Raw genomic sequence first — 24,963 nt, 5'->3', positions numbered from 1 at the left:
ATTAAAATTTAAACACATTCAGAGGAAAAAAATTTAGCAACGAATTTATAAATTTATAGACAAATTTTAAATATTATTTTTACTTTACTAACTTTTTCCACCTTTGATATTATTTTTAATATTTATTTAAATTATTTATGTATTTAATTCATTTAATTAAAAATTTAATTTAAAATTAAACATTTAAAATATTATTTTTATCTATATTTTTATTTATTTAATTTTAATTTGAACTTTCTGTTTTTCTATTTTATTTTATACCTTACACAGAGAGAGAATATATTATATTACATTTTGTAAAAGTATTTTACAATTTTTAGAAAAATGGAAGAAACAAAAATGTTTATATAATAAAAAATACTAAACTTTAAAAAAATTTATGTGAAATTTAGTATTATCATATTATTATATTATTTTAATTAAATTTTAATATAAATTTACTAAATTTCTCATAAGTGGTCTTTAAATTTTAGTATTTTTTATATCAAAATTTTGCTTGTTGCACTTTTTTCCCAAATTGTAAAATACTTTTAGAAAATTTAATATATATTCGCTCTTTCTGTATATTTTATTTATATTATTATAACTAATTTATATTTTTCTCTTATGGTTTATATTTTCTTTACAGTTTTTTTTAATATTTATTTTTTTCCAAATAATTATTATCTGATTTATTGTAAACGAGACAATTAGGGACAATTTAAACAATTATTTATATTAATTATTATTATTTACTGAAAAAAGTTTAATTGATTTAAAGAAACTTTTTTACTATCGGAAAAATATTTACTTGAATCAAATAAACGTTTGTATCTAGTTAATAAATAAATATTTCATTTAATAAAACCATAATATTTTTGTATTAACAATAATTTCATGAGAAACATATAATACTTGAAATATTTATTTAACATGTCTCTAATATTTATTTCTAGTATTTATTGAATATTTATTTCCAGTATTTATTCAATATTTACTTCTAATTCTCAATAACAATAATTAAACGAAACTTGACGCCAAAATATAAAAAATACATCGCATTTATTTTCATAGTTTCGAAAATGGATAAACGTTGTGTTAATTCCATTGTTGAAAAGAGGGTGGCAAAAGGTCAGGGGCCAATGGTGGGTTGAGAGAGGGCTGAGAGAGCGGGGGAGGGGGCGAACGATACCCGTTGATGATGGTTGTGTAGCGTTCGGCATAATTACTGCCTTTGTTTCAAACAATTTATATTAAAATGAAAAGCAATCTGCATTTGCAAATTGAATGTGCACTGCGCGTTTTTGATCTGGCATGGCGCGTGGAAGAGAGAGAGAGAGAGAGAGAGAACGATATAGAGATAGAAGGGGGATTATCGTTGGCTCATGGAAAAGCCGAGTTTGACTCGGTAGCTCGACGGTACGCGAGAGAGAGAGAGAGAGAGAGAGACCCGCGAAGGTCCAACTGGCAAGAGAGTGGGGAGAGAGTTGATGGGGTGAAACTAGTGGTAGCCAGAGAGATGAATAAAATCGAGCGGAGGCTGCAGCGTTAATTGTGCGCTGGTAATCCATTGCCTCTCTCTCTCTCTCTCTCTCTCTCTCTCTCTCTCTCTCTCTCTCTCTCTCTCTCTCTCTCCCTCTACAAAATTCACCATCAGTTTTCAAACCGCCTACAACCTTGCTACCCTTCCCCTCTTTTTACTCTGGCAAACTCACTCTTTGATTTTCCCAGATATAACGCAGCGTAAAATCGTATGCATACAAATTTTCAATGTAATAAACATTTCATGTGTTTGTGAGAGTGAAGCTTTTTCTCGCATTATCAAACTTGAATTTAGGGGAATTGTGTGTATAAAGGAATTTTCAGGTTAATTAGTATTTTCATTTTTTTTCGTTTTTTTTTGTATTAAATTGATAATTTTTTTTTCTTTTTTTACATCGAAATTAACTGTCATTTTTCATTGTAATAATCAAAATAAACAATTTTTTTTTAAAATAAACAATTTAAACAATTTAAAAAAAAAAATAAACAATTTAAACAATTTTTTAAAAAAATAAACAAATTTAAAAAAAACATTTTTATAAAAATGCAAAAAAGAGAAAAAGAAAAAACTTTTTTTACAATTTTTTATCAAAATATAACATTTTTTACTTCCTTTAAAAAAGAAAAAAAATGTACATAACAATTTTCATTATCGACAACCACAATATTTTCAATTCAAAAAAAAAAAAAGAAAACCAAGTAAATAAAAAAATAAAAACAAACGAAATTTATTAACTCGACGCGAACACAATATAAAGAGAGAAAAAGAGAGTAAACATATCCAATAAAATTCGCCTTTTCGTTTCCGTTATTTTTTTCTTCTCTCAATATTTACATTTTCATTCTCTGCATGTAAAAATCTATATATTCCTATATATATATACAAAAAGAAAAAACTGGACAATCCCAAAAAATCTGTCGATAATGAATTTGTTTATTACTTTTATGTACATCAGGGTGAAAAATAAACGAAACAATATTTCACCGCTCTCTCGAGAAAAAAGAAAGAGAAACAATAAACACAAATAAATAACCACGCGCGTGCCTGTTTCAAAGAATAATAATAGAGAGACAGAGAGAGAAAGGCATTTTTCGCTTTTAGCAATATAATAAATCTAATACAACAGAATTCTATAACAAAAACAAAAAAAGAAGGGGGGAAGCCAAGGGGAGGGGATAATGATGTAATTTAGCGAGGTTTCCGGTAATCGCATGAGTAACAGTTCACTGGTTTATTCAACTCATAATATTCAGCAAATGGGGGGTAAAATAGTCGAGTCAATTTAAAATATTCCAAATTGCCCCAACCGCAACATTTTTTTATGGATATATTTTAAAGCAACCATTGTATAAAACAACCATTGTATATAATAGCCATTGTATAAAACAACCATTGTATATAATAACCATTGTATAAACCAAAAATTGTATAAAACAACAATTGAATAAAAGGATAACAACCATTGTACAAAACAATCATTGTATATAATAACCATTGTATAAAACAACCATTATATACAATAACCATTGTATAAACCAACCATTGTATACAATAACCATTGTATAAAACAACCATTATATACAATAACCATTGTATAAAACAACCACTGTTCTCAAAAACCAGTGTTTAAAACTACCATTTTTCCCCCTGCCAAAGGTCCCTGAACTTAGCGTCCGCCGCTAAGCGTCAAAAACCATCTTCTTCCGCACAACATCGAAAAGAATCAAAACGAATCAAAAAATTGAAAAATTAAAATTGAAAATTCAAATTTCGATGAGAGTCTACAGAAGAGGACGGATGAAGACAATAATAATCGAATTTAAAGAGAGAGAAAGAGAAGTAGAAAGAGTGCAGATTGAGATGTACCTCTCTCGATACCGATTCGGACCAGTTCGTACTGGTTCATGCGTGTCGCTCTCCACAAGTCGCTTGACCGCACTTTGCGATTTGTTTTATTCTATGTGCCATAAATGTTGGCCAATCGATCGACTTTACGCTACTTTCGTTCGTCGAGACTTCTTTTTTTTCTCTCTCTCTCTCTCTGTCCCTTTTCCACACCTGCTTGTGGAAAAACGTGCGTAACCGGTTTCATCATCGACATATAGACAGGCAAAAGAAATCTCGACTGCACGTTATGATATATATTATATTGTAAAGTGAAATGAGTCATATTACGTCTGTCTTTTTCCATTTGTTTGTTTATTAATTACGCCAATTTTTTTTTTTTAAGTTTAACTCGAAACCAAACAAAACTTGTTTTAGACACTTTACAAAAAGTGACAAAAATTCCATTCTATATTTTATTTTCTAGACTTTTTCCTAATTTTCATCAAAAATATTTACTTCCTTCTTATCCTGATGCTAATAAATTGAATTTCTGAAACGATTTTTATTATTCATGAAACAATTTCAATATTTATAAAAATAATTTAATTTTTCCCAAAAATTTTATAAAATTTTTTGAATAATTCAATTCTTTCGACTAATTTTATGCAAATTCTAATTTAAATAATTGAATTCCTGAGAAATTTTTATTATTCATGAAAAGAAATGAATTCTTACGAAGATTTTTACAAAAAATGTTTTAAACAATTGAATTCTGTTCGGAAGCTTTATGAAAATTGTAACATTACTGAAAATCATAAAGTTGAATTGCGAAAAGTTTTTGAAAATAAAAAAATTAAAAATTAAATTTTACAAAAAATTCTAATAAAATTTGTTTGTCTGTGTGGTATCTTATTAATTTTTTTGAAAATAATTAAATTCTTGCGAACGATATTATATTAGAATGTTTTAAAATAATTAAATTTCCAAGAAGAAATTTATTAATTTTAAAAATGATTGAATTCTTGTGATGAATGTTGTTATTTGTGAAAATAATTGAATTTTTGCGAAGAATTTCAAAATAATTGAATATTCGGGAATAATGTTTTTATTCATTGATTTTATTCAATTCTTTCGAAGAATAATTTATGTAACTAATTGAATTCTTGGGAAGAATTTTAATAAAATCTAAAAGAATAATTGAATTATTTCAAAAAAATTTAACTAAAATTGTATTTAAAATAATTGATTTCTTTCGAACAATTTTAATAAAATATTTAAAAATAATTGAATTCCTATGAAAAATTCTAATATTTTTGTAAATAATTGAATTGTTCCAAAGAATTAAAAAAAAACATTTTTTTTTAAGTAATTGATTTTTTCGAGGAATTGAAATTAAATTTTTAAGAATAATTACATTTTTTGAGAAATTCCTGTAAAATTGTATTAAAAATAATTGAAATCCTGCAATGAATTTTATTATTTAGGAAAATAATTGAATAGTTGGTAAAAATTTTATTAAAATTTTCAAAAATAATTGAATTCCTGAGAAGAATTTTATTAAAATATTCAAAAAGAATTGAATTTCAGTTAAAAATTTTATTATTTTAGAAAATAATTGAATTCTTCATAAAAATTTTATAAACATTGTTTTAATTTATTTTAAATAATTGAATTCTTGTGAACATAATTAGATTTTTGGATTAATTAATTTAAAATAGTATTAAAAATAATTGAAATTCTTCGATAAGTTTTATTATTTATGAAAATAATTGAATTCTTTCAAATTCTTTCATTTTTTCAAATAATTAAATTTATGTGAAAAATGTTATTATTAGTGAAAGTAATTGAATTATTGTGAACAATTGTATAAAAATTTTTGTTGAATATTTGATTTTTTCGAAATTTTTTTGCAAATTCTATTCTAAATTAATTGAATTCGTGTGGAAATTTTATTATTTATGAAAATAATTGAATTTTGGATGAATTTTAATAATTTTTTGTTTAAATAATTGAATTCTTTTGCGAAATTTTATGAAAATACTAGATATTGAAAATAATTGACTTTCGAATATTTTTTGAAAATACTTGAATCTTTTTAAAGAATTTGATTATAATTTTTAAGAATAGTTTATGATTTCTAATATTAGCGAATTTAAAGTAGTAGAAATTCTAAAAAAAAAAAACAGAAATAGTAGCTTTTAGTGGCTGAAATCTAAAAAAAAAGTAGTAAATATAGTAGGTTTTAGTAGATGTGTGCGAAGCCTGCTATAGTTATACTTTTAACACTTTAAATCAAAATAAGTTGCATTTTATATAAAAAAAAATGTGGTTTTTTATGTCAAAATTTGTAAGAAAAGTCGAAAAAGTCGTAATTTTTTGAAAATAGTCGAAAAAAGTCGTAACATACATCTTCCAGCATAATTTTACTGTCCTCTTTTATACCCTCTTGTTTGCCCAAAAAAAAAATGGCAAATGAATTAAATAGATTTTTTTTCGTTGCATATGTCCCACGCAGAGAGAGAATGAGAGAGGGAGAGAGAGAGAACAAGCCAAAGCAACAATTTACTGTCCGGCATACCGTTGTGCATTGGCAACCGAGAGAGCTTAGAGTCACAACTGTTAGATCGTGGTTCAGCGGTTGGCAAGCCTGAGCCTAACCGTCGCTTCGGTTTACAATATCGTAAAATCGCTCGCTAACCATTCGGTCTCGCGGAATTTGTGGAATTTGGCCCGATACCCATTCTCTCTCCTCTTTGTGTTGAATACGTATCACAACCCCCTCCCCTCCCCACCCACTAAATCCACCTACATCCCCTTTCACCAAATAGACACATATACACACAGAGTAATCACTATCAGATATACCATCCATTTCTCGATCACAATAAAGCTGACTGTTGTGCCACACACATATATATATATACTTCTCTCTATCGAGCGTGAATTCTGTCTTTGTTTTGGGGGCAGGGGTGGGTAGCAGGAGGGGAGGGATCAAAAACAGTAGAGATTTGATTTAAACGCGTATAGTTATTTAGCAAATATGCTCGGTTGGTGAGTGATAGAATGTCTGTGGTACTAAGTCCATTTTGTGGAATTGCAAATCGCAATTTTGAGGTTTTAGTTGCGAGCAAAATACAATAGAGCGCAATTTCCATTCTATGATTTGTCAGAGAAGAGCACTGCCAACTTGGTGTCATTATTTCTCCAGCTTTTGTTTTTTTTTTCTCTTCTTGTTATTAATATTATTACTGTTCCTATTACCACTATCATTATTATTATCATCACTATTAGTATTATTTTTAGTATTAGTATTATTATTATTATTATATTATTCTTCTTATAATATTATTGTTCCTATTTTTTATTTGTAAGTGTAATTTCTTCAAAATTATTTTCCATTCAATTATTATTTTCTACAATTTTCATATAATTTTCTTCTTTAAATCAATTGTACATATCAATTATTATTCAATTAAACTTTTTCAAAAAAAATTAATTCTATACAAAATTGTTAGTTAAAAATATAAAAAATAATAGTTGGATTCTACGAGAATTCAATTATTATTTAAATACAAAAATAAATAATTTATTCAATAATTAAATGTTTCTTAAAATTTAAATTTTACGAAGAATTAACAATTCTTTTAAAAATATTTCATTTCTTTTAAGGCATTTAATTAAAATTTTAATGACATTTTTTATATTAAAGAATTTTATGACAACGTTTGAAAATAATTGAAAACAATTGAATTCATGCGAAAAATTTTATTAAATTTTGTTTAAATAATTGAAATTTTGCCAAAAATTTTATTAAATTTTATGACAATAATTTAATTCTTGAGAAGAATTTCTCTATCTATGTATAAAAATAATTGAATTCTTGACGAGAATTTTAAAAAAATTTTGAAAATAATTGACATTTGACAAAGAAATTTATTTAAATTTTTGAAAATAATTGAATTTTAGGCGAAAAATTTTGCTATTTGTAAAGATAATTTAATTCTTGACGAGATATTCGTGAAAATTTTTTAAAAATAATTGAATTTCTTCGAAGAATTTTATTACTTTTGAAAATAATTGAATTCTTGGGATAACCTTTTTCAAAATTCAATTATTTATAAAATTTTAACTGAATTTTATTTTTAAGTCAAATTTTAATAGATAATTTTACGAGAATTCAATTATTTAAAGACAAAATTAAATAATATTGAATAATTGAATTTTTCTTGAAATTGAATTCTCGTAAAGAATTTTATTAATAAATTTTTAAATAATTGTATTCTTCGGACGAATTTTAATAACAATTTTTGTGAATAATTACATTTTTCAAGGAATTCGATTAAAATTGTCTCGAAAATTGTATTAAAAATAATTGCAATTCTAAAATAAGTTTTTTGAATTCTTGCAAAGAAATTTATAAAAATAATTGTAAATAATTGAATTCTTGTGAAATTTTGATTATTTTATGAAAATAATTAAATGTTTGCGTAGAATTTTACTAAAATTTTCTTTTTAAATTGAATTCTTTTGGAAAATTTTATTAAAATACTACATATTGAAAATCACTGAAGTGAGGAATATTTTTGAAATCATTGAAATTTTGACAAGAATTTGTATTAAAATTTTTGAAAATAATTGAATTTCGGAGAAGAATTTTATTATTTAAAAAGATAATTGACATTTGGATAAGAATTTAAAAAAATTTTTAAACGTCAAAGAGCATATAAGACAAAAAATCAAAAAGGTAAAAATAAAAATACAGAAACAAAAAAATAGTTTAAAAAGGCAAAAAGTACCAAAAAAATATAAAAACCAAAGAGAATAGCAAAAGACAAAAATCGAAAAAGAAGATAAAAAAAATTCTACTATAATATTAGATTCAATTACATAAAAAAATCACCTCCCGACTGACACGACTCCTTAGTGCATAGATTACAAAAAAAAATTTCCTTATCAGTATAATTTATGGCACAATAAATTGTTTCAAATTAAATTTGTAAAAAGTTAATCAACAATAATTAATCAACCGCAGAATATATTTGCACACAAATCCGGAACCGATTTCTATTTTGATTACATTATTATTTTTTTTCCTCTCTCATTTTTTTTGCCTTTCATTTTTTTTCCTCCTTATAATAACTATATCGAATGTAATCGCGTTGATAATTGAATAAGTAATTTTCGCACGCGGACAAGAAACGATATCGTATCTTTGGAGAAACGCCAAGAAAAGCCCAAGTGGAATATTATTAAATAAAAATATTCACAGTAGTGTGCGGCGTGAATCATAGTCCGTAAAGTTTATATTATCTTGTGTGTATATTGGGCTAGTTAAAACGCGTTATAACACAATAATATTCCTTCTTTATACAGTGCGCTTACGCAAAAACATTAATTACCTTAATCACGCAGGCACACACTCGTGCACTTATATACATATATATATATATATATATATATAGGAAACAAGTCGCGCAATCGCTTGTATATGAAATTTTTACTATATAAAAAGAAAAACTATGTTTGCCCATTTTACTCATGTATTAAGTAATTTGATAATTTATATTTTAATACATAATCCACACCTTGCTGGTAATTAACACGTATGTCATTTTTCTCGATTAACATCAAATGTCCCCAAAAGCAATTTAAACTTTCGATTTTTTATTTTTCAATTTTTGTTAATTTAAAAAAAAACGGTTTGCCACAAAAATTTAATTTTGTTTCTCCCATGACTTTTCTCCGATTTGCAGCCAAAATTTTGACTTTTTTCTTGACTCTAAAAAATATTCTAATAATTCACTCTAAAAAATTATTAGATATTAAAAAAAAAATATTCTAAATTATTTTTAATAATTTTTGAAAACTTCTTTGAGGATATTTTCAAATTCATTTGTTTACGAAATTTGTTTACCTGATTTCATGGATGAAAAATATAGATTTTCAAAGATTTTAAATTCAAACAATTTCAAAATTCAATTAGTTCTCAAAATTCACGATATAATACTTTTAATATTTGCAATTGTGTAATATTTTAACAGAAACTCATTTTTAAATCAAATTTTATTAGAAAATTCTACGAAAATTCAATTATTTAAATACAAATAAAATGCAAATAACTAATTTACTGAGTAATTGAATGTTTCCTAAAATTGAATTTTTATAAAGAATTTTATTAACAAATTTTTAGATAATTGAATTCCTTTGACGAATTTTAATAAAACTTTTAAGAATAATTTCATTTCTCGAGGAATTCGATTGAAATAATTATTGTATTAAAAAGTATTTTATTATTATTTATAAAAATAATTGAATTCTTGTAAAGAATGTTATTTTTTATAAAAATAATTGAATTCTTGTAAGGAATTCTATTATTTATCACAATAATTGAATCACTACAAAGAAATTTTAAAAAAATTTGTAAATAATTGAATTCCTATGAAATTTTTATTATTTACGAAAATAATTAAATGTTTGCGTTGAATTTCGTTAAATTTTTTTTAAACAATTAAATTTTTTAAAGAAGAATTTTATTACTTTCGAAAATAATTAAAGTTTTTACGAGAATTTTTAAAAAGGTTTGAATTGAATTTTTGACAAGAATTTCATTAAAATTTTTAAAAATAATTGAAATTGTTTTGAAAATTAAAAAAAAATTATCCTAATTGAATTTCTGCGAAGAATTTTAGTATTTTGTGAATAATTGAATTTCAGAGAAGAATTTAATTACTTTTGAAAATAATTGAAATTTTTAAAAATGTTTGAACACAATTGAATTTTTGGACAAGAATTTTATTAAAATTTTTGATAATTTAATTTTAGAGAAGAATTTTATTATACTTTAGAAAATAATTGAATTTCTGCAATTATTTGCAACTTTCTGCAAAATTCAATTTTTTTATAGCAACTGTTTTAAAATTCAATTATTTTTAATATTTTCCAGCAAAATGATTCATTAAATAATTTATAAGTATTAATAATAATAATAACAATAATCGATAATTAACATATTGTAGGTAATTTAAAATGTACCAAAAAAATATTTTATTTTTTTTTATTTTATTATAATTCATTGAAAAATAACAGTGATTATTAGTTTCAAAAATAGTATTTTTGCTCAGTAGTCCAATGGTTAGCGCTCTCGACTCGTGTTCCATTATTCGAGGGTTCGAATCCTGGCTGTAGTAAATTTTTTCCGCGATGAAAATTAATTCTGATTGATATGTTAATTATAAAAATATTGCAAATAACAAGTAGAAATAGAAAATACTACAAGTAATATAATAATAATAATAACTAATAATAAAAACAATAAGAATAATAATAGAAGCTGATAATAAAAATAGTAACAATAAGAATTAAAAATAACAATAAACATAGTGATAATAGCTATAATTAAAAGTAATACTTGTAATTGTAATAATATAAACAAGCGAGGAATATTTCGCTAGTTGAAATTAAAAAATTTAAATAAATAAATATAGGCTTCCGTTTCCGGTACCGTTTCGGTGTACACGCGTTTGGAAAGAGTTAAGAGTTTTTTTGAGAAATATAAAGGTTTTAAAAAAGGGTGGGTAATGTAGAGTGCTGAGTGTGTAGTGTAATTTGCGGTAGTGTAAAGGAAAGGTATGTTGGTATAGAGTAGTGAATGTGTGAGTGATAAAAAAGGTAAAAAAGAGAAGTGTGTTTTGTGAGGTTAGGTTGCTTGAAGTGAGAGAGAGGAGAGAGAGACAGTGGAAAAATTTTGAGCATTGGAGTGATAAGGTAGATTTCTGGAATGGCTGAGTTTGACTCAAGTAGTGTTAGCGAGAATGAGAAAAAGGCGCGGGTATTTGAAAGGGGAATAGGAAAGAATGGAAAAAAGATGACGTGTGAGGATTGCATGGATTTGTTAGAATTAGTATGGATGATGAAGGACGCGATGGATGAAGGAGCGAAGAGAGTAAGGGAAAATTTGATGGATATATGTGAGGATGGGGAATCAAGGGACAAAGAGATAGTGGAAATTGAAGAGAGGTTGGAGAAATTGCAGGAAATGTGGAATGAATGGGATAGTAAGTGGAAAAAGGATAAGGAAAGCATGTGGAGAAGAATGAATGGATTAGAAAAATTTATAAAGGAAGTGAATGAGGGGACTGAGAAAGTTGAGGGAAGTGAATATGAGAGGTTAAAGTGGAAAATGGGAGATTTGTCAAGACGAGTGGATGTAGTAGAAAATGAAAAAAGGAAAAAGAATGTAGTGATCAGAGGTATGAATGTAGGTGTGTTGGAGGGTAAAAGAGCAGTGGAAAAAGTGTTGGCGTGGGTGGGGGTTAATGTCTCAGTGAAAATGGTACAAGCGTTAGGAAAGGGTGAATATGGGGTACCAAAGTTATGGTTGGTGGAGTTGGGTAGTGAGGAAGAGAAAATGGATGTAATGAGGGTGAAAGGAAGACTGAAAGGAAGTGTAATAAGAATAGATGAGGATAGATGTTGGAGAGAGAGAAGAATGCTATGGCTATTGAGAGAAAGAGCGTGGACGGAGAGAGTGAAAGGAAAACAGGTAAGAATGGGTAAGGATTGTATTTGGGTGGATGGGGTAAAGTATGTTGTGGGGGAGGATATGGGTGGAGTGATGGAAGTGTGTAAAGTGTGATAGACAGGTATAGGCTGAGAATGAGGTGAGAAGATTTTGCTTGGATGGATGGATGGATGGATAAAAGTGGATGACTGGAGCGTGTAAGGGAGGTGAGAAAGCAGGTTTTTGAAAAAAGGGTGGGCGAATTGGGTTGAAGCCAGCATGGGCATAGAAGGAACTGGAAACGGAAGCCCGGCACTGGCGATAGGTTAAGAGCGTAAGGTAGAGAGCGTGGAGAGAGTTGCGTTTTTTAGGTTAAGTTGTATGAAGAGAATGTTTAGTTGTAAGGATTTTTGTAAATATAGGTTAAGATTGTTATGTATGTACTTGGGAGTCTCGAACCCTACCTATTGTAGGGAGAGTAAATAAACTATATAAATAAATAAATATAAATAAATACTTAAAAAAAATTTATAAATTAAAATTTTCAAATTAAGGTAAATATCAGCAATGCATAAAATATACTGAGGAATGTAAATTTTTCTACATAAAAAATTGATTTTTATCTCTTTTGAACATCTTTCACTATATTTATATAGGGAAAGCGTCAGTGAACTCGGGAATTATTTAATTCGTAATAAATAAAATATGAGTTTTTCAACATAGAGAATTCTCGTAGGATAGGCAATATAATAATAATAAAAATAAAAATTTACAAGATGAGTTTATAAAGTTATGTGTATGTTTTTGATATGCCGTCAGGGTCGTCGCGTGTGGACGATTGCCGCGATGTTACGCTCGGACTTTTCTCTCTCGCGAGCCCCTGCGACGCACACGGGAAGCATCCACCTGTATTTTATTTCGCGTGCAGTTACATTTTTGCGGTCCGCACAACAATCCCCATCAGCTTCGTAAATATGTACGTGATTACTTTTAATTCCCCCTATTTGCTCGTCCCAGCTGTCTGACGGTGGTTAACCACGTGCACCGAACCGGGCCGCGCCATTGCCCCCGCGAGTCTCTCTCTTTTTTCCTCTCTCTCCATATATATGTAGAAAGAGAGAGAGAAAAAAAATATACACGTTGTTTTGTATTTATACAATAATCCTCGTTCATTATCCTCGTTTGCTCATAGAAAGAGAGTGCCGACATTTTTTATCTACAGATTTTTCTTAACCTCCCTTCATATCGCCTGTTCTTGGTCTCTCCATTGGGATTCGAAATATGTCGAGAGATTTCATTTTTTACCCCCTTTTTATTGTTTTATAATTTCGGTGGAGAGTGTAATTTTTTTCCTAATTCGAACGTTCCGCTTTTTTTCTGCGCTTTTGTAACTTCCGTTGTGCATTTGGTAATTAGCGTTGCAGTGAAAATAATTTCGCAAAAAAAGGAAAAGAAAAATGTCTTTTAAAGTATTTTTGTTTTTATCTCTGCGAGAAAAAGAATCTTTGTTGCCATCTGGTGAAGTCTTGTGGTATCATAATGGCAGGAGATTTAAATGTACTTTCCTCTTTTTGTTCTTTATGACAAATTTTTTTGATATTTTTGTCTTTTTTGTCGAATTTTTAATTTAGTGTCATTTTAAGGTTTATTTACTTATCTAATTATTTAAATACTTTTAAATTAAAAATTCATTTATTTATTTCAATCTTACATAGGTTATAAATTTCCAAAAATTACAATTTTCAAAGCATTCAAATATTTTCGAAATTTAACAACTTATAAGAATATTATTATGAAACATAAAGATATCGATCACTCTGAGTTTTTTGAATTTTTTCGAATTTTCGATAATTTTAGATTTTTTATCGAAGAGTGGAGACTATTAAATAAGTAAAGTATTTTCCAAAAGCACAAAAATAATGAAGCTAAATGCCATAAAAGAGAAGAAAAAATGTTGAATTTTAAGAAATTCGGTTTTTTGAATTTTTTCGAATTTTCGATAATTTTAGATTTTTTACCAAAGAGTCGAGGCTATTAAATAAGTAAAGTATTTTCCAAAAGCACAAAAATAATGAAGCTAAATGCCATAAAAGAGAAGAAAAAATGTTGAATTTTAAGAAATTCGGTTTTTTGAATTTTTTCGAATTTTTGATAATTTTGGATTTTTTACCAAAGATTCGAGACTATTAAATAAGTAAAGTATTTTCCAAAAGCACAAAAATAATGAAGCTAAATGCCATAAAAGAGAAGAAAAAATGTTAAATTTTAAGAAATTCGGTTTTTTGAATTTTTGATCATTTTCGATAATTTTAGATTTTTACTCAAGAGTCGAGACTATTAAATAAGTAAAGTATTTTCCAAAAGCACAAAAATAATGAAGCTAAATGCCATAAAAGAGAGGAAAAAATGTTGAATTTTAAGAAATTCGGTTTTTGAATTTTTTCGAATTTTCGATAATTTTGGATTTTTTACCAAAGATTCGAGACTATTAAATAAGTAAAGTATTTTCCAAAAGCACAAAAATAATGAAGCTAAATGCCACAAAAGAGAGGAAAAAATGTTGAAATTTAAGAAATTCGGTTTTTTGAATTTTTTCGAATTTTCGATAATTTTGGATTTTTTACCAAAGAGTCGAGACTATTAAATAAGTAAAGTATTTTCCAAAAGCACAAAAATAATGAAGCTAAATGCCACAAAAGAGAAGAAAAAATGATGAATTTTAAGAAATTCGGTTTTTTGAATTTTTTCGAATTTTCGATAATTTTGGATTTTTTACCAAAGAGTCGAGGCTATTAAATAAGTAAAGTATTTTCCAAAAGCACAAAAATAATGAAGCTAAATGCCACAAAAGAGAAGAAAAAATGATGAATTTTAAGAAATTCGGTTTTTTGAATTTTTTCGAATTTTCGATAATTTTGGATTTTTTACCAAAGAGTCGAGGCTATTAAATAAGTAAAGTATTTTCCAAAAGCACAAAAATAATGAAGCTAAATGCCATAAAAGAGAAGAAAAAATGTTGAAATTTAAGAAATTCGGTTTTTTGAATTTTTTCGAATTTTCGATAATTTTGGATTCTTTAGCAAAGAGTAGAGACTTTACAATAAGTAAAGTATTTTCCAAAAGCACAAAAATAATGAAGCTAAATCCCATAAAAGAGAGGAAAAAATGTTGAATTTTAAGAAATTCGGTTTTTTGAATTTTTTCGTATTTTGGATAATTTTGGATTTTTTACCAAAGAGTCGAGACTATTAAATAAGTAAAGTATTTTCCAAAAGCACAAAAATAATGAAGCTAAATGCCACAAAAGAGAGGAAAAAATGTTGAAATTTAAGAAATTCGGTTTTTTGAATTTTTTCGAATTTTCGATAATTTTGGATTTTTTACCAAAGAGTCGAGACTATTAAATAAGTAAAGTATTTTCCAAAAGCACAAAAATAATGAAGCTAAATGCCACAAAAGAGAAGAAAAAATGATGAATTTTAAGAAATTCGGTTTTTTGAATTTTTTCGAAATTTCAATAATTTGGGATTTTTTACCAATGAGTGGAGACTATTGAGGAAAATTTTTTGATAATTGAAATTTTGATAAGAATTTTATTAAAAATTGTTGTATTCTGTTGGGAAAATTTAATACAAATTTTTGAAACAAATTGAATTTCGGAGAAGATATTTATTATTTATAAAGATAATTGAAATTATTTAATTACTGTTTTTTTAATTTTTTTTATTTAATATTAATTTTATAAGGGGTCGTTCATATACCACGTGAATAATTTGTGGGGTTGGGGGTCAAAAAGTGATAAAAAATTATCCACGTGGTATATAGGTATAGGTACTATTATTATTAATATTGTTATTTATTATTGTTACAATTTTCTATTTCTTCATTATTATTATTAAAAAACCGAATAATTTTTAAACATTAATCAATCACAAAAATCATTTTGCAGAATTAATTATACAAACTGGAAATAATAAAAAAAGGGAAAAGAGAGAAAAAATCATTACCAACTCAATAATGATGAATGAATAAGATGGAGAGTAAAATTTATGATTTAAGTTCGATTGTAATGAGGGAAAATAATAATAAACGGTTCATATGTATAATGGGCAGTTAAGAGCTGAACTGAATATACTCTCTCTCTATATGTATATAGAATAGTGTGTGTAGACTATAATTAAATGTCGGCTGAATTATTGATGCGATAAGAGGGGTATATCATATTACGCCACTTGTCATATTAATGCGAAATACTCCTGCCTTCAAAGACTATAAATTTTTCATCCTACAATTTCATCCTCTAGGAAAATTATTCTAATCACAATTTTTCTTCTTCTTATTTTCAGTAATAAAAAACGGAAAATTATTTATATTTATTTTTCATCTATGTAGAAAAATTTTTAATTTATCATAATAGTTGAACATTATTTCGAATTATTTATTTAACTGTGACGAAGAATTATTTAGTATTCAGGCAAATAAAAATTATTTCACCAAAATAAATTATTTATTTAGACGAATAAAAAAAAATTCCTGCAAGGAAAATATTTATTAAAACCGTATTTTTAATTAAGAAAATATATTTATATATATTTTTAGAAGGAATAATAAATCACGAATTTTCATGCCGTGCGTAAAATTGAGACAATTTTTTCTTTAAGTGAACAGTCAGTAGATACAATCTAAAGCGGTCCTATTACCGAAAGGGACGTTATTATGTTAATTATCATATAGTTATATATATGAAAGATTTTTATCTCCTTGACTCATCTCCCCAAGTTGACGATATTTTTTTCTTTAATAGATTTTTTTCTCCCCGCAACCCTCGTCGAAAATTTTTCAATATTGATTCAATTTTTATTGTTATTATTTTTATTATATTTATTATTTTCAATTATTGTTACGGCTTTTATTATTAGTTTCAATTATTATTGTTACTATTTTTATTATTTTAATATTCTCCATTGTTATTTTTATTACTATTGTTTTTAAGTAAACGATTCATACTTCCATTTGTCAAATGAAGTATTAATTAACCTTTACTAAGAATTAATTTGTATCGCGGAAAAAATCTACCACCGCCAGGACTCGAACCTCAGCCCACAGAACACGAGTCGAGAGTGCTAACCACTGGACTACTGAGTAACAATATTCTTCTTGAAACTAATCGTTATTATACAGTACTCCTTGGAAGAAAATAAAAAAAAATAATCTTTAGCGGAAGATAAGTAGAAACACCGTTTTTCTGTTTCGAAAAAAAAATGTAATAAATATTATGAATATAGGTATACAAATACTTGTGTATTGCATTATGATTTATGGAGCACCGTGTCATACACCTGCTACCAGAGGATATCCTATATCGTCACGCGCGAACTTCCACTATCTCTCACGCGACTTTTGAGTGACTTCGTGAGAATATGCGAAAAATACGTGAAAAAGAATTTACTACAAATAAAAAAAAAATTTATGAAAACAGACAACCCTCAACCCCCTCTCCTCCTCTCATTACAAAACTGCGCGAAGAATATACAAATCTGTATTGCATTCTTGTATACAAATTATCTTCCTTATATTTTTATTTATTCAAATTATATTTTTTTGTAACAAAAAATAATTATCGTAACTTTTTCAAATAATTATAATTTTTTCAAAATAATTACAATTCTTTCAAATATTTATCGTAATTTTCTTGAAATAATTACAATTTTTAAAAAATATTTATCGTAATTTTTTAGAATAGGAATTATATTTTAAAAAATTATAATAATAAATGGTAATTATTTATAACAAAAATTATTTTCACTCGTCAATTTTCTTCAGTTTTTTAAATTAAAAATAGTAATTTAAATATTATAACATACCAAATGAGCAAAGATTTTTCATTGAGAGAATATATATTTCGAATAGTGATGTCTCGACTTACCTGAAACAAAAAAACAAGCAAAAATTTAATTACAGTCATAAGATACATTTATTTATTTTTATTCTTAAAATTAAAAAAATAATTAACAAAGAATAAATTTGAATAAAGAAAGATAAAATAGTAAATTCGATAATAATTATTATACAATAATAATAATTACAAAAGAATTATTAAATTATTAAAAAATAATTATTGACAATAATAATTGTTAACAAATAAAAATATTAAAAAAGAAATATTTGTCTTAAAACGTAAAATATTAATAAAAAAGAAATAAATAATTAACAAATTATTAAATAATAATTACTAAAATAAAAAGAAATGTCTTTAATCGTAAATTATTAATAAAAAAAGAAAGAGATTCGAATGAAATGATTGTAATTTACAAAAGTGGGAAATTAAACTGCGCACAATGCACGTGGTGAGTCGGCCATTAAACGCGCATGGAAAACTCACCTCACATTTTACAAACAATGCGAATACCAGGAATTAAAAAAAAATTCGGATAATCATTCGTACTTCTTTCACTATAGCAAAAAAAATCACTCACAAAACACTTGCAAAAATTAGATAAATTTAACACAAGAAAGAAAGATATTTCCATTTCATTAAAATTACGCCGATAATATTTGCAGCGACACTGAGACGCGCACTTTGCGATCACACTGCAACCAGGCGTCATTTTCGCCGAACTAATATTTTATTTGCAACGCTTGAAAATAAGCAGTTTACGTTCTAAATAATAATTAAATTAGCAGAAAATACGGAAACAAAAAAAAAACAAAAAAACAATTATTTTCTATTCTTTTCGCAAAAAAAAATTGTTAATAAGAAATTAGCAAAAAAAAAAGGATAAATTAAGAAAAAGTTGAAAAGAAAAAAATAAAAAGAGAAAAAAGGGAGAAAACAGAAAAATAGAGAAAAATAAAAAGAAAAATCAAAGTAGTTCGTAATTAAAATTCCAACTGTCGGTAAAGTAGAAATCTCGAATTTTTTCCCTGCCGCTTAAAAATAACAGCAGAGGCACTTAGATCCAACAATTAGTAATGAAATCCAAAAGAAATTTCTTCAAAAAAATTTTTAGTTTCAGAGAAAAAAGGCGTAATTTGCAAAACAAAAAAAACTCTGTTTACTTAACAGTACGTGAAACTATAATATTAATATTACTCTAAAATCCAAGTTATTTTTTCCACTTTAAGCAACAAAAAACTACAAAGCCAAGAAGTAATAATCCAGACAGACAAAAAAAACGCTGATCGTAAAAATATTTTCGTATTAGATCTCCGTGTATATAAGTCTCGAGTGTATCGCATGACATTATCTTATCTGACGTTGAAATTCAAATCCTCTTTGTCTTTCTAGGATCGTTTTCGCAGATGGCAAGCCCTCTCTCTTATGAACGTTTGCATGCACAAAAGTTCATTTTTTTCCTCTTACTTCTCCCTTTCGAAACTAAAAAAATAATAAAATAAAAAACCAAAAGTCCCTAAATATTGGAAAATATTTCTCATTATCGGTATTTTTTTTCTTTTTGCAAAAATTCCACCGCTACGAACTTTAGAGCGATTAATCGCCCGATTATAACGCTCAGAAATGCTCACAGAAATGTCTCCGACTTTACTAGCCACCCACACGTGTTTTCTCTCTCTGGCCCACGCTTTTACACTTTGATTTTAGTGGCATATTGTTTCCATATTGTATATGTGTAAAGATACAACATTTTTCGCACTTATACCACACACGTGAGAAATTCTAATCGTTAAAATATTAACAACAATTATTCCATCGAGTGTGGATTGTTCTTAAATGTCAACAGGGTTAAAAATATTATGCTGCACAAACGAAATTCTTTCCAAACAAACAAAAAACAATAAGACTTTTACTATTCATAATATGGAATTAAAAATTTTGAAAAAATAATTTTTTACATCCGTTCGAATCGAGTTCGAGAGAAAACGGTATTTTTAAGAAAGTCGGTACAATAGCGATCTAATTTACCAACAAGAAAAGAAAAAATAACCGACTGTTGATAATTCAGGAATCTACCTGTTTTTTTTGCAAATTCGGGGAAAAAACGGCAGAGGCACTTAGTTTAGACCTTAAATAATCGAATAATGTAAATATTTCAAAAGTACGATTTTTAGTGTTCTGTCAAAATGGTCGAAAACAATTTTTTACTACACTTTCTACTGTAATTTATTATTTCTGATGTTGATTACAGTAATAATGCAAATTTTTAATATAATAAATAACAATATTTACTAGATTTTTAACGCTAATTATTGTCAAATTAATTTTACAAGGCCTTTAAACGGATTTAAGCAGGTTTTCGATTTTTTTCCCAAAAACTTTATTTTATAAGGACACTAATTATTATTATTTTGTAATAAAAATAAAATAATAAAATTTTAAATATTAATAATTTTATTTCATAAATAAAAAAAACAGGCGCATGTTTATGTGAGTAATAACGTTGCACTATATCGTTATTTGACAGGTAACGGACATTCTAGAATTCCACGTGATTAATTATATTATTTTAATATATATTCTCTCGCAGCAAGGAGGGATGCTTTATTTCTCCCCAGGCGCCATATACCGACCCTTAAGGAATCTTTCAACGAATAATTGTCACGTCAGGAGGTATTAATGCCTCGTAAAGATAATTAACTTTTTCGAGAGAGACTTCATCTCCCCCCTCTCTTTTTTGATTCACGAAAAATTATTGATGTATCTCTTTTATATAAAGTTAATAAATTTTTCCATACTATTAATAAATATAAATTTTCTTTCTTTCCTGGCGAATAGAAAAATCTATTTTCTAACCAGAATTATATTTTTTTTTCAATAAAACTTTAAGTTTTTTTAATTTAAAGTTTGTCAATAAGTCCAAAAAAAAGTAAATTTAAAAAAAAATAATTTATTTTGTTAATTTCTAAACAAAAAAAAAGAGGGTGGAAGAAATAATTTTTCTTTTTTAAACTGATAGTTTTTTTGTTTAACAATAAATGGAAAATAACTCGTTTAATTATTGCCTTTTGTTAAGTCTCGGTGTGAATCATTTTCTCTCGAATGAAGTCCAACAAGTGGAATAAAGATGAGTATTTATATGTATATAGATATAAAAAGAAGAAAATGATATCTCGAAAATGTTTTGCATTGTTATACAGCACGTGTGTGAGCCAGTGCATCACGTATTCTTCCCGCAACGTGCTCCACGTACACCTGCGCTTATTGTCACATTTGAACATTCACACAAACACACACAAACAATTCCTAATCGAAAACAATATTCAAAATACATTTGTACAACGTCACATTGCGCACAAAACGTTTTCAACTTTTAAACGTTTTCAACACAAAAAAAGAATGAGAGAATTCTAAAATACCAACAGTTTTTTTTTCGTTATTAGAGTAAAAAAACGAATGTTTCATTGACAACCATATTTTTAAAAAGTATTTTTAAAATAATGCTTTCAATGTACTTTTTAAAAATACTAATAAATAGTATTTTTTTAAAAATACTTTTAATTTACTTTTTTTAAAAATACTTTTTTTTCCAAAATAATCATATTTTGAAAATAAAATATTTTCAAAGTTTTGCCCAAAGTAATATTCATCACAATGAAGCAAAAATATCAAAGTGAAAGTATAACGACATTGATTTCACCAACTTTTTTTTTCTTTCTCCTTTTTTTCGGGGGAAACTGTTCCTTCCTCTTCGAGAGAATCTCGACTCCGGAAACGATTGAACCTCAAAGATTGCTTCGTAAATTCTTTTAATACTCGCAAAAGTCTCGCCCAGCGCAGTAAAAGTGGTAGTTTGTCGAGGGAAACTTGCCTCCACATCGAAAGAGAGTTTTCTCTCTCTGTCTCTCTTTCTCTTCTCCTCCCAAGCAACAAGTGCGATCCCCAGGGATTTTACTCTTTCTCTCCCTCTAACTCTAATATATATATATATATATATATATATATATATATATATATATATATATATATATATATATACATATGACAAAATTTCCGAAGGGTCACATAATAAAAGGGCCTCCAAGTTTTTCCTTCCAATTATCATCCACTCCAAGTACCGTGATTCATTAGTGACCTCTTGATCTTGCCATCGAGAGTTTTTATATTCCCTTTCGGAAATCACTTTCGCAATGTCGTCATTCGAGGGCCAAAGAGAAGAAAAAGAAGAAGAAGAACAGAGAGAAAGAGAAAGAGAATAAATGTACTTTTAATTGCAACGAAATTCTTTGCAATCAAATACAATTATTCCTACACTATTATTATATACACTAATTACAATAATAATTTCTACGATTATAATTATTATATATTATATAATATAATTATACTTGTAATTATTCTTTGCAATTAAGTATAATAATTAAATATTATTACAGGGTTGCCACAAACATTTAATTTTTATTTTCCCTAACTTTTTCCTGACTTTCCCGACCTGCAGGGCTCGGATCTTCTTTAAGACTCAAAAAAAGTCGCTTTAGTCGCATAAATTTACAACAAAAGTCACGAAAAGACGCACGAAATTTCCGAAAAAGTCGAAAAAAAGTCGCATGAAATCTTAGAAAAAAATTAAAAAAACGACAAAGAGAAACACAAAATTGTCAAAATTGTAAAAAAAAATCACATTTCTCAACAACAAATACATTAATATCAAACAATAGAAATAAAATTTTAAAAAATTTAATAAAATTCATAGCAAAATTTTAATTATGTATTATTAACATTTTTTAAAAATTCTTTTTAAAATGTCTATTATTTTTATAAATAATAAAATTCTTCTCCGAAATTCAATTATTTAAAAAAATTTTTTAATAAAATTCTTCTCTAAAATTTAATTATTTTCAAAAGTAATAAAATTCTTCGCAGATATTCAAATTATATTCAAAATTTTATAAATAATAAAATTCATCATAAAAATTTAATTATTTTCAAAAGTTCTGATATAAAATTCTTTGCAAAATTCAATTATCTTCAAAAGTAAGAAAAATCTTTACAGAAATTCAATTATTTAAAAAAATTTTTTTTTAATTCTCCTCAAAATTTCAATTATTTTTATAAATATCAAAATTCTTCTGCAAAATTCAATTTCTTTTAAACATTTAAAAAAAAATCTGTTCAAAATTTCAATTATCTTTGTAAATAATAAAATTGAGGCCTTGGATCCAATAACTCGCCCGACGCTCGGAGGAACGCGCAACTGCCAGTCAGTGAGCAGTGAGCGCCTCTGGGCCACTCACTGCTACCCGACTGGTATTAGCGCGTGCCTTCGAGCGTCGGGCGAGTTATTGGATCCAAGGCCTCAATTCTTCTCTGAAATTCAATTATTTGCAAAGAATTTTAATAAAATTCATCCTAGAAATTAAATTATTTTCAAAAGTAATAAAATAAATTCTTGTCAGAAATTAAATTATTTTCAAAATTTCAATGATTTTTATAAATATCAAAATTCAATTACTTTTAAACATTTTTAAAAAAAATCTGTTCAAAATTTCAATTATCTTTGTGAATAATAAAATTCTTCTCTGAAATTCAATTATTTGCAAAAAATTTTAATAAAATTCTTATCAAAAGTTAAATTATCTTTATAAATAATAAAATTCATTCTAGAAATTCAATTATGTTCAAAATTAATAAAATTCATCCTAGAAATTCAATTATTTTTAATTTTTTTTTAAATTTCTCGTCAAAATTTTAATTTTTTTCATAAATAATAAAATTCATCCTGGAAATTTAATTATTTTCAAAAGTTCTGTTCAAATTCTTTGCAAAATTCAATTATGTTCAAAAGTAAAAAAATTCTTCACAGAAATTAAATTATTTTCCAATTTTTTTTTGAAATTCTCCTCAAAATTTCAATTATCTTTGTAAATATCAAAATTATTCTGCGCAAAATTCAATTACTTACAAATGTTTTATAAATTTGTTCCCAATAATTCATATATTTTCATAAAAAATAATTAAAACATTTTTTTTATAAAATCTTATAATATAAAATATAATGATTTTATCACTCGATCATCTTTAATTATTATTAAACATGAAGACATCGATTGCTCCGAGTCGAAGACTCGGAGTGATCGATTTCTTCATGTTTAATAACATATTTTTTTTTGAGTTGTTTAAAATCAAAAAGGTTTGAATTTGAATCTTTTGAAAAATTTTAATTCCTATGGAAAACTAATAATTAAATATTTATTTAAAAAAGAAATTATTGATGTTTTCGAAAAATTTGAAAGAAATTTGTAAGTAGATGTAACAGAACATTACTTAAACTTTTTTCTTTGAATTTAAAAAAAAAAAATTTAATTTCAGTCGCATTTTACTAAAAAAAATTTCGAAAAAGTCGATTAGTCGCATTTTTTCACAAAACAGTCGAAAAAAGTCACATTTCCTTAGAAAAGTCGAAGAAATAAGTCGAAAAAGTCGCACAATCCGAACCTTGCTGACCTGTGGCAACCCTGCAAATCTAATAGTAACTTTTTTGATTCAATTTTTTGAATCTACTCTTCTTTAATCAAAAAAATTATTGTCCTTACTAATAATTGTAACAGTAACAGTAGTCCTTCCTAATAATTGTTGCTGTTACAAATTATTAGGGCCAATTTCACCAATTCTGATTAAAAGTTAATCATAGAGATTAAAGCCGCTATAACTGTTCACTATTAGTCATTTACGGATTTAATCATTGATTAACTTTTAATAGTTGGTGAAATTGGCCCTTAGTATAATAATTTTTTTGAGAGGACCAGCAGAATGCAGTTTGATAAATATTTTCAATTTCGATAAATAGAGATTGTTAGTAAAAAAAGCGCAAATTGTGTAATTCAAGAGAAGAGAAGAGAAGAGATATGAGATAAAGCGATTGAACGAAACGTGTGCAGTGGGAGGAGTGTGTCGAGAGTACTTCTCTTCTCTCTCTCTCTCTCTCTTTCAGGAGAATAGGAAAGGAGTGTATATACAAGAGACACGGTGGCCGGAAGTGCCTGCTGTTTTCTTTTATCGATTTAAAACGAAGCACCCTCGTCTTTCTCTCCTGCGGACATATCGCGCGCGCTTTTCTTCTCAACTCGCGCTATTGGCAAAGCGATAACTCCGGACGTCGACCATAAATCAAACTGGCAGAGTATTTCTCTGCAAACCTCTCTCTCTCTCTCTCTCTCT

The 24,963-nt window shown here is 26.5% G+C and overlaps 1 protein-coding gene across 5 annotated transcripts in view; it reads right to left on the bottom strand.

The window, feature by feature from the left end:
* Window positions 1–24,963, bottom strand: part of LOC122511834 (protein scalloped) — a 194,332-nt gene that overhangs the window by 125,833 nt on the left and 43,536 nt on the right. The window contains exon 1 of one of the 5 annotated variants that reach the window (XM_043627341.1): window positions 18,232–18,417. The exons of the other annotated variants lie outside the window; for them this stretch is intronic. The gene's annotated coding sequence lies outside the window, so the exon portion shown is untranslated. Of the gene's footprint in view, window positions 1–18,231; window positions 18,418–24,963 lie in introns of those variants that run through there. 5 annotated transcript variants of the gene reach the window in all.

This window comes from Leptopilina heterotoma, unplaced genomic scaffold, assembly GCF_015476425.1.
Source record: "Leptopilina heterotoma isolate Lh14 unplaced genomic scaffold, ASM1547642v1 Lhet_90, whole genome shotgun sequence".
Classification (NCBI taxonomy): Eukaryota; Metazoa; Arthropoda; class Insecta; order Hymenoptera; family Figitidae; genus Leptopilina; species Leptopilina heterotoma.
This window is presented reverse-complemented; position numbering and strand designations above follow the sequence as displayed.